The following is an 11,369-nucleotide window of genomic DNA, read 5'->3' as shown; positions in this document are numbered from 1 at the left end:
TCTCACAGCCCGGCCATACACACGCCTTGACTGAGGCTGGACAGCCTCCATCTCAGCATGGCTCCTGGCTACTGACACTTGGGTTTCTTTGGTTTCCACCAGTGCCTGGCCACTGTCCCTTCCTACAAGCTCTGCCCCTAATAGTAAGAGCCAATTTCTTGAGCACTGGCTATGAGCTAAGCCTCCCGTGGGGTCAGTCTTCTAATCACCACGTTCCCACGTGAGGAAATAGACTCAGGAGCTGAGTGCAGAGATGTGCTCCAAGCCGCGTCACAGGCAGGGTTGCCGAGCCAGGATTTACATCTTCCCATTCAAAGTTCGTCATTGTGAATTTTGACTCTTGGGGACTGGGCTGAGGATGGGGTGGTACTGCTCCTGGCAGGGCCAGATTTGGATGGGGCTTGAAAAGGGGGTTCATGGCAGCAGATCTATGGTTCAAGTGAGGGCCATCACCCCAGCTCCCCACCTGACTCTAGCTGAAAATGACAACTACAACTGGAGCTGGCTCCTGCGCCCACGACACAGCCATTCATGCTTTTGGTGCACACTCCCCTTAATTACCAAGGTTCCCAATTAACGTGGGCTGCCGTGTCTGGTGCTGGGTTATTTTCTCCTATTTTTCTGTTCCTCGGAGTTTACTATTGCAGAGAGACACCAGGTCTGTCATTGTGTCTGTTTTGCTCCCTTCCCACCCTAACCAGAGGGAAACCGAAAAGCAACAGCTGATGGCAAATCTGCTCCGGCGCTTGCACGCCCCCTCGGCGGCAGTCTCCTGTTGCTTCTCCGAGCTTGACTGCCCTTTGGAAAAATCTCTCCGCCCCTCGAGAGGAGAGGGGAGCAGAGGACGCGCGCAAGCACGGAGCGGGAGGACGGGCAGGGAGAGGAGGAGAAGGGGTTTGCGCGCGGCCGCTACCCAGAAGCCTGAGGACGGCGGCACGGAGTGGGCTGTCCCCGCGTCCCGCCCCGAGCGAGCCCCCCGCACCCGCCCCTGCAGGACGCGCCTCCCAGCCCGCCCGACTCCTAGGAGGAGGGGAGGCGGGAAAGCAGCTCAAGCCTCACCCACCGCCCTGCCCCCAGCCCCGCCACTCCCAGGTTCCTCGGGACTCGGCGGGTCCTCCTGGGAGTCTCGGAGGGGACCGGCTGTGCAGGTAGGCGGCTGGGGAGGTGGGCAAAGTTGGCTCCTTTTTCCGAGGAGGAGCGAGGCTCCTTGGGGACCGATCTCTGGAGCGCCGGGAGCGCAAGGTTTCGTTTGTTCAGTGGGTGTGTGCGGACCTCCTCGGTCAGCAGCGCCGCGGTCCCCGCCTGGGCAGCGGGAAACCGGGCTGGGGATGTAAACAAGGAGATCGGCGTCGGAAGAGAGAGCAGCCTCTAGGAGAGGCAGGCTGTGGCGCTGGGGGTGACGCTGGTGGCTGGGAACTGCTCTCGATGCTGCCTTGAGCTTGGGGTCAGGGTTTTCAGGAGAAGGGGAAAGGGCTGCGCCCACCCTTTTATCCATGAGGAGTTTTCCCTTTGTTACTTGGAAGCTGTGGACACTTGGGGGAGCTTGGGGAATTACGGACGAGAGCGTGTGGCTGGGTGGGAGTGTGGACACATGAGCGACACAAAATGGAACTTGCTGGTTTGGTGCTTGGGGAAGGTGGGGCTGGGCAGTGGGCACTGGATGAGGGCGCAGGGAAAGAAGGATTCTAGAGCTCGAGGATTCATGAGAGTGCATCGTTTTTTCCCCCTCCTTCTTGTCTATGCATCCAATCCTGTTTCCTCTCCGGGGGGCCCTGGGGTCCCCCACTGCCCCCTTTCCCCAGCAGGGCTGGCCCTGGCAAAGCCTCCGCTATTGTGTCTCCCGGGCTTCCGTGGAGAGTTGGGTGTGCAGCCTGGGGCTCCCAGCGCTGGCTTCTGGCTCTTACAAGTGGTGGCTGGTAGAGGAGGCACCCAAGGGTGGGAGCTGGGAGCAGCCTCGCTGGAAACATGGGCCTGCCTCGTCACCTGCTGCAAGCCTGCACGCTCACGGGACCGTGGCTACTGGAGGCTTCTCCCCACCAGTGTGCCCTCTGCCTCCACTACCTTTGTCTCGGTGGCTTCGTGCTCTCTGACTGGGCTAGGATTTCCAGCTTTGAATATGGATCAGTGGGCATCTTAGGCCCTCTCTGAAAGGAGCCCCCACTGGGGATCCAGCCACCCTCATATTACGGATGTGTATGTCTATGTCCGCAACTTAGCCTTTTGCACGTGACTTGCCTGGTGGTTGCTATGGAAACTCCTCCATTTCTCAGCCTCCCTCTTTCTCCTGCCCATTCCTCACCTCCATATCTCCTCCCCTCCCCCCAATATGGTTGCCTAGATACTGGTTATCCCTGGCTAGGAGACCTAGATATCTGGCTCCTACACCCAGTTGCAGTGGCCCCTTACTCACACCACCCACTTCACACACACTGCACATCACCAACACCACAAACACATACAGACATATACCACACTACGCAATCAACACACTCTCACACTCACACCACACATACACATACATTATACCTATACACACATACACACGAAACACACCACATATATACCGCACCACCACACACCACCTACAATGCTACACTGACACCCGACACTTGCACTGTGCATGCACACATGCACACACATGCACACACACAGTACGTCTACATAAGTCTCAGGCTGGGCTGCAGCAGGGGAGAGAGAGGGCAGTTTCCTTCCTTATCCAGCCACCTCCCTAGGGGTGTAGAGGGGAAAATGTGGAGTCTCAGGAAGCCCAGAAGGAAAACCCTAACATCTCCCTAGGAACCCTGCAGAACAAGATGGAGGAAAAGGCACTGCCAGATTCCCTCAAAAGAGGAGCCCCTTCCCTAAACCTGGAAGGGAAGGTTGGATAAAGATTGGGTGCAGCCCTTTTCCCTCCTCCTCAAAGCCCTAGTCTGGAGCTCCAGGTGTTAACGAGAGCCAGGCTGGGCACCAACCAGAATTTCAATCTCTTCACTGCCGCTGCTCTCTTCCCTGACCCAGAGAAAGCCTGAGGCTCTGGGAGTCATCCTCACCAGCAGAGGATCAGGCCAGCGCTGGGACCATCGGACGCTCTGAGCCCCCACAAAGGAGAGAAGGAAAAGTAGTTACTGTTCCAGGGAAGCTGAGGAGGCCAGACCAGGGAGGTAGGAAGGGGAGGGAAACCAGAAAGAGGGAAGGAGAGGGGCCACAGGAGTCAATAAAGTGAAAGTTAGGGCTACTCACCGTTGCCTGGGGTTCAGGCCACCCTCTCTTCCTGGCACGTTTTCCTGCTTCCTGCTTGGCTCCTCCAACCAAATCTGTGCATCTAGGAGAGGAAGCGGGTGTGCAAAGGGCTCTAGGCTTGCCAGGGTTCTCCCAAGATGTGTGGCTTCTACAGTTGTTGCAAGGTAGGCTCCTGGGGGAAGAATTTCCTTCCTGGCTTCCACTGGATCTTCAGACTGACCTTACGACCCATTTCATTCAATCATTCAATGAACTGTTTTAAGTGTCTACTATGTATTAATTGCAGGGGACATGAAGGTGAGGAGGGAGACACAGTCCCTGACGTTGGAATCCTAGGTTTCTCAGAGCCGGAAGAGGCCTTGAGGGAGCATCCAGTCAGAACACAGTGGGGGAAACTGAGGCTCAGCAGTCACATGGCCAGTAGCAGCTGAGGCCTTCTAACTCCTCAGCCAGAATTTTGGTCTTCACACTGCCTATCCTGCATCCCTTGCTTTCTTTTCTCAGTCACCATCAGAGATGGTGGGTCGATGGAGCCCTTTGGAGGAAGAGCCTTTGGTCAGCTGGTGACTGGGACGCCCTTCCAAAGTGAGGGTCCCCTAGTGGGCGGGGACAACTGGGGAGCCTGCTTCACTATGTTTTCTTGGAAGGCGAAGCTGGAAGGTGTGGCAAGGAGAGCGGGGAGAAGGGGCAGTTTCCTAGACCCTGGAAATTCCCCGACAGCCTTGGGGGAGTCAGCCCACCAAGATCTCCCCTAAATAAGAGCACCTCCTCTCTTCCTGCCAACCTTGTTGGACTTAGTCAGCTGCCATCTGGATGGCAGACTATGCCAGGCAGCCCCCCAAGACTCACCTTCGAACAAATCACCTTCTGAGCACCCTGGAGGAAGCAAACCAGTCATGAAAGGCACAGCTTCAAGGAGGCAGGGAGCCTGAAGTGGAAAGGCCAGGTTCTAGCCCCAGCTCTGCCCCTGAGCTTCCACGCTACTGAAAGGCAAATGCATTCATCGCACAAATACCCCTTTGGATGCAAACTGGGCTTCTAGTGAAATCCAGAAATGGCTTAGACTGCTCTTTAGCAACTGAAAGCCTTTCGGATTTTAGACCTTTGTTTCCGCCTCTGTCAATAGTGAGGTTTAGATTCATGATTTCCAAGGCATGTCTTCCTCTAAATTTGTGTGGATTATACAGTCTTGAAACAGATCCATTTTCTCTCCAGGTACCAAATAGTACTCATTTCACAATACAGGGCTGCAGCTGAGCTGAACAGGAAGGGGCTGGGCTCAGGTTACCCTGGAGAAAGCCTCCTTTTCACCCAGTGTGGCAGAAGGTGACCAAGAAGCTGAAACCAAATGTTTTTCTTGAGGGCCAAGGGAGCTGGCTCCTCCTGGACGCTGTGGTCTACCTGGCCTTTTCTACCAGGGTGCACACTGGGTGGGGTCTTTAAAGAGTTGTTCTCTGGAGAGGACAACTGGAGAGGACAGGGCTGTCATTTTGGTGGTCCAAGAAATCTTCTCCAGGGAGAACCCCTGGCCAGCTGGAGAGTTGCAACAAGAGGGGCCGGTCGGGAACACAGTGCTCTGACACTGTCCCTGATGAGAGGCAGGACATCTCTGGCCGAAACAAAAGCATGGGATCAATTTGGCAACATCATCTCTGCTCCAGAATCGGGGGAGGGAGAGGCCCTGACCTGGGAAGGGATGAAGCCAGTTTGGAGGCTGCACAGGAACGTGTTTGCTACAAAGATGTGGGAGGGAGCACACAGCCTGGGAAGGGGCTGGGGCCCCACGGACCAGGCTGGAGCCATGGGAATATGGCTGCTCCAGCTCAGAATATGTGATGTGGGCAGAGAGGGCCAAGGATGAAGGGATGTAGTTAGAATGACAGTGACCCCCCACGCAGCTGGAGGACAAAGCCAGGCCCGTACTGAGAGACCAGAGGCTAAGGTTTCAAACTCTTCCATTCACCCTTTTAATAAGTGTTCCCCTCATAGGTCAGGCAGGCCCTGTGGGCTTCTGAGGTTTCTCCTTCACTGGAGCCTTCCTGCTCAGGTAGATCAACTGGCTTATCCTGTTCCTTCTTCTCTCCCACTGCCCACCTCACGTCCACCTCCTACCAGGAGGCTCTGCGACCTTCTTCCTCCATAAGAAGAGCCCCTCCATGCAATCACGGGTGCACTTATGCTCACACACACTTTCCCTTCCTCACACATACATAATCTCCCACACCCGACAGAGAGGCAGGGGCTCGCACGTTCCCACACGCCCTCTCTCTTCGCCCAAAGAGCTGCAGTCTCTCAGACCGTGGTGATGGCCTCTGAATGTCCACCCTCTCAGCCCACTCCATTTTACCCGCTGATGTTACAGCTCAGGTTCAGGTTTGCCACTCCTCTGCTCAAAAACCTCCCCAGGCTCGACTGTGCCTATTAATAAGCACAGGTACATGGTGCGGGCACTCCAGGCTCAGCGTGACCTGGCTGCAGCCACCTCTGCAGGCACCTTCTCCAGATGGTCATCCGAAGCCTGCTACTGTCTCACCCTCTGCCTGAGCTCAGGCCCTTGCTGGAATGTGCCGAGTAGAGGGTGGCAGTCTTTGTAGACACACAAACTTGGATTCTAACCTGGATTCTGGTGCTTCCTAGATTTCTTCACTTTCCTAAGCCTCAGTTTCCTTACCTGTCAAATGAGTGTGAGGACAGTATGAGGTGAGTTGTGCACAGGGCTCAGCATGCTGCCTAGCACAGAGTAAACACTCAGGAGATATCAGCTGCTGTAGTAATGGTAGTAATGACACATTGCTAGGATTATTCGAATGGCATTATTATTGTGATGTCATCCTTCATGGCTCCTCCCAAGTGTTGATTCTTTCAGGTAACTCTTCCATATTCCCAATAAACAGGCATTAAAATTCCCAATAAACATATTCCTCCTATATCGTGAATGTCCTGTTAGTTCTTCCGTGAGAGCACGCACCTGCATTTTAGCTGCGGATGGACATGCCCTGCCCCCGCCCCCCGCACTCCACTGCACCTCCTCTCAATGGCAGATCTGTTCTCCCCATAGTGCCTGGCACAGTGTCAGACACATGGAGAAAGCCCAGTGAGCAGCGTGTATGCTGTGACACGCATGAGGAAGAGTCCTCACCACCAGGAGGTGTGGACACCCGGTTGCCCTTCCCGGCTGTCTCCCAAGCCCCGGTGCACACCATGCGTTCCCAAGATGCACATCCCTTTGTTACCATGTGTCATCTCAGCCTCCCAGTTGCTTTGCTAGAGTCTGGAAACTAAGAATTTGACCCCATCTGAGGTCTGAGAGATGCTTAAAAGCTGAAGTCAAAGGAGAGAGGCTGATTCATCACAGCATTTTGATAGTTGGGATTTGACAGAGGCCCAGAGGTTAGAAATGAGGCAATGGAGGATGGAGGATACCGAGAAAGTTTTAAATGCCTGAAAAATTCCCTACAGATCCTTTGGTTGTTCTGAGCTTAGGATGGATTCGACATAGAGGGATAATGATGCTGAAGAGTCCATTCATTCACACATCAACATTTATTGAGTGGCTGCTGTGCTCAGTGCTGGGGATCCAGAGATGGCCAGGGTGTGCCTGTGCTCCCAGGGAGCTGTGGTGTGATGGGGACATACACTGGTGACAGCCCTACGTGGGAAGGGATGTGGGCCTTGGCTCTCTGGGGATGAGGATGCACTGGGGGGAGGGAGGGGAGAATGTGTTTCTTGCAACAGAGACAGAGTCAGGTCAACAGACCTCTCCTCCAAAGACAGAGTCAGGTCAACGGCCCCCTCCTCTAAAAGTAGAGCACGTTTCTGGGTATCCAGGCCCGTGGGTCAGGGTTCATCTTCTTGCCACTTCTACCCCTAAAAGGGAGACAATATGAAATTGTACAAAGTGCCCTGTAGGCTGAAACACGCAGGCCAGAGCTGTTCTTCTAAAGAGGTAGGCAGAGAGAGCCTGGTGCTGTGGCCTGACTGTGGGCAGGGTGGCGTGGGCCTGGCTTCTGGGTTCCTGGCCCTGGCAGCTGCTCTGGGTTTCTGTGTCTGCTGCCGGGACTGCTGTCTGTCCTGTCTTGAATGGGCCTTTGTCAGCAGGTGTGTGGGGGAGGTGATCCCATCCTGGCCTGACGCCATCACACCCTGCTGGGGCCCCAGCCTGTGGATTCTGTGCAATACCACTCGCCATTCAGACTCTCTGGAGCCAGACCGAGATTTCCTGGGGAGCCAGAGGGGCCTCATCCCCTGTGCTGGCAGGCAGGAGGCCTGAATCCCACTCTGACTCCCTCTGGACAAGGCACGGCATTGGCCTGTGCCTGAGTTGGCCTCGCAGTACTGTTCTGTGTGCCTGCTTCTGAGGGCTGTTGTGAGAAGTCCATGGGTGATGGCTGGGATGCCACAGTGTCACGGTTGTCAGTGACGGTGAGGTGACAGCAAGACCTGGGAAGGGAACTGGGGCCCCAGGGACCAGGCTGGGGCCATGAGAATGGGACTGCCCCAGTTCAGAATATCTGATGTGGGCAGAGAGGGCCAAGGATGAGGGGATGTCTTTGGAATGACCGTGACCCGCATGCAGTTGGAGGACAAAGCCAGGTCCACACTGAAAGACCAGAGGCTAAGGTCTCTGTCTCCACCATGCCTCTGCTCGTGGTCCAGCTTGGGATCTTTCCAGGGAGACTTCCAGAAAACAGGCCTGGGTTTGTGATTTGTGAATTCTGTTTCTGTTTCTAAGGAAGAGGTCTTATTTCTTCTCACTGTCAGTTATTTTCTCTCTCTCTCTCTCCTTCTTCCTCTGTCCAAGTTTCTCTTCCCTAGAAGGAACTTCATGTTTTCATGTTAACTATAAAGGTGCCTCCAGGTTAAAGTAAGTCCCCTGCTATATGACAAAGAGTTTTGCCTCCACCCTGTGCAGCTGGGCTGGGTTGGGTCTGGGCCGGTTGAGTCCAGGGAATCTGACAACTCGGCCTTGGTGCCCTAGCGGTGGGAGTGTCCCTCTTCCAAGAAAGAGGGATGGAGGGGCAGCATTCCAGCCATTGGGCTACTGAAGGCGCCTGACAGGAGAGGGAAAGGCCACCCTGGGAGGTGTCAGCCACAGTGATGCGCTGGGCGGAGGTGCGCTGTCCTGCTCCTAGACTGTCCAGCTGCCTTCCTGGCAGCTTGGGGAATTCAGCAGTGTCTGCAGCCTCCTTGAGCCCTGGACTGCTGGAATTTCACCACCCTCTGCTCTGTCCTTTCCTTTGCCAGGCTCTGAGTCTAGTCTCCTCGTGGCTCCTCTCTGGAACCTTGCTGACTGGGCGGGGACAGGCAATCACTTCAAGTTAGGTGATTTAACAATAATTGATGCTTAATTGTTTATTTGATGGGCATTTAAAATGCAAATTGAGGGAACTGGGTGCATTTTCCACTGATGGATCTGTGGCCTCTGGTCGACCCAAAGCACTTGTTTTAAAAGGCAGCTTAAAAAGCCCTTGATGGTTGTTTGTTTGCTCTGTGGCTCTGAACCAGAGAAGCCCAACTCCTGTTACAGATTCATCAAAGCCAGGAAAGCGAGCAGGCGCCTCGTGCTGGGATGAGGTTGAGGATTGCTTTTGTTTTTAACTGAATTTTTGAATTTTTATTATTTTTCTAAGAATAGACTATCTTTTTAGAACAGTTAGATTTACAGAAAACTTGGGCAGATCGTATGAGTTCCAATTTTCTCCCCTGGCATGCAGTTTCTGCTATTATTACCATCTTACATTAGGGTGGTACATTTGTTACAATTGATGAACCAATATTGGTACAATAATATTGACTACCATTGACACTTTATTAAAATGTTGTTCGTTTGTACCTTATGTCCTTTTCCTGTTCTAGGATCCCATCCAGGATACCACACTCCGTTGAGTCGTGCCTCTTTAGGTGCCTCTGGGTTGTGACCGTTTCTCAGGCTTCCCTTGTTTTTGATGACTTTGACAGTTCTGAGGGTCACCCGTCAGGTGTATTGTAGGATGCGGCCCTCTTGGGATTTGTCCGACGTTCTCCTCATGATTAGACTGGAGTGATGGGTTTTAGGGAGGAAGATCACAGAGAGAAAGTGCCGTTTTCATCAGATCACACCAAGATGATACAATCAGCATGATTCATTGCTGTTGACGTTGACGGGACTGGGTTTTCCATCCCTTTCATGCCCCCTACGCAGCACAGTTTCAAGGCCTGGTGATTGGAGCTGTGTTCTCTTCGCTCCATACCAATCCATCAGCCAGCACTTTTGGCCGCCCTCACCATCCCGGGTGAGGACAGATCATGGGGCAGCACAGAGACTTTTCCGATAGGAGAATCTTAATGAAGTGAGCATGAGACAGAATATGCTGTGTGCCAACTTAGTGCCAACAACAGGCAACAGGCGCTCTTGGAGTCTGGAGAAAGGGGTCTACGTGGAGTGGCAGCTGGACAAAGATAGCATTTATTAACCTTGGCTGCACATCAGAATGAGTGGGGGAGATTCTCAAAATTACCGATGCCTTGGCTACACCGCCCGGGTTTAGAGCTGAGCGTGGTTGAGTTGATTTCCAGGCATCTTTTTTCTTTTCTTTCTTTCTTTCTTTCTTTTTTTTTTTTTTTCTTTCTGAAGCTCTTCATGTGATCCTAAGGTACAACCAGGGTCGAGAACTGGAATAAACAAGGAAGGGAAGGGTATTTAAGTAGAAGGAACAGAATATACAAAGGCACGCAGTTAGAGACACACGTGGCAGAAGATGGAAAGTAGACCATCTTAGCTGAAAATAATGAGAAGATACTGGAGGGATAGAAGAGAGGTACACTTAGAGGTTTTCATATGCCAAAAAGAAGTTTGGATTCTGAAAAACTAAATAGGACATAGAGGCACCACTGAATGCCTTCGAGTTTGGGAGGGAGGTATTCAGAATACACTTTAGAAAGGTTAGTCCTGCAGTAATCAGTGTCTAGGACAGAGGGGAAGGAGGAGGTTAAAGATGGGTCCAGCTACTGCACTATTAGGTAAGTTACCCGGAGGAGTGATGGAAAGGAAGTTCCGATTAGAGAGATATTGCAAGTGCAAGCATGGCTAGGACTTTGCCACAGATGCAGTGTGGAGATGGGGAAGGAGAGAGGAACCCCTGGAAACTTGGTGAGTCCGTAAGCTCTGTCGGGCAGGGAGGCAGGGACTGTGTCTGTCTTGCTCACTGCAGTGCTCTCAGTGTTGAGTGAAGTGCCTGGAAAACATTAGGCCATCAATAAATATTTGTTAACTTGGTTACTGGAAGGATAAGGGTGCCATTGTTTCCAAAATTACACCTTGTTCCAAAAATACTCTCTTTCTCCCCCAGTTTCTCCACCTAAATGCAGGCAAATTTCTCTGCTGTGGAAAGCAATCTGATTAAATAACTCAGACCAAGATATAAATGACTGTTAGGATTGGGAGTATTTCTCTTGTAGTGATGTCGTGACATTTAAACATCTCTCCTAGGGAAGAATTGTTGTGGAGGCAGATACATTTTTGAGTAGGGGTGGCCTTTATTTCGATTCTACACCCTCATCTAATTCTGAGCCATACCAGAAAAAAACGTGATCTGCAGTTTTACAGCCCACTGGTGAAAGGCTGCCGGCTAGTAGTTCTGTTGGCATCCACCATGAGCTGAGCTCCAGTGGACAGGATAGCCTACAACTGGTCTGGGACTCCATCCAGTGCTCAGCATAAATGCACTGGTATTGTGCTAGGCAAGGTGCAGCAGGGAACCCAGCAGCTGTGAGTTGGACACAGAGGCTGAGAGGGACACAGGAGTGTGCTGATGCCGAAGCTCAGCTGGGAGTGATGGGGCATCACTGGGAAGAGCTGGGATCCAACAATGGGTAGCAGACTTGCCACGACCTCTCCTCTTAACAGGCCCCAGGGTCCCAGCCTTACCCCAACCTCAGTCATAGTCAGCAGAACAGAGTTGGGCAAGAAAATGTGAAAGGGAGAAAAAGGGGATAATGCATGCCAAAGTTTGAAAAGCTGTATTTTGTGTTATTCTTCCCTGGCCTGGGTAAGAACACCCTCATCAAGTAAGCCCAGCTTGGTCAGGAGTTAGGCTCAACTTTTTTTTTTTCTCATCACCTATACCCATTTTTCCCCCCAGTTTTTCTTT

The 11,369-nt window shown here is 52.7% G+C and overlaps 1 protein-coding gene across 4 annotated transcripts in view; it reads left to right on the top strand.

Moving 5' to 3' along the window:
- The first annotated feature begins 766 nt into the window (after positions 1–766).
- The window catches only part of FXYD6 (FXYD domain containing ion transport regulator 6), a 39,781-nt gene continuing 29,178 nt past the window's right edge, over positions 767–11,369 (top strand). The window contains exon 1 of one of the 4 annotated variants that reach the window (XM_030918022.1): positions 767–1,148. The gene's annotated coding sequence lies outside the window, so the exon portion shown is untranslated. The remainder of the gene's footprint in view (positions 1,149–11,369) is intronic. The other 3 variants (XM_030918025.1, XM_030918023.1, XM_030918024.1) reach the window with 3 other exon arrangements.

The sequence above is a fragment of the Rhinopithecus roxellana genome, chromosome 15 (genome assembly GCF_007565055.1).
Source record: "Rhinopithecus roxellana isolate Shanxi Qingling chromosome 15, ASM756505v1, whole genome shotgun sequence".
In the NCBI taxonomy this organism is placed as follows: Eukaryota; Metazoa; Chordata; class Mammalia; order Primates; family Cercopithecidae; genus Rhinopithecus; species Rhinopithecus roxellana.
Note: the sequence above shows the minus strand (reverse complement) of the source record. Positions and strands in the feature narration are given on the sequence as shown.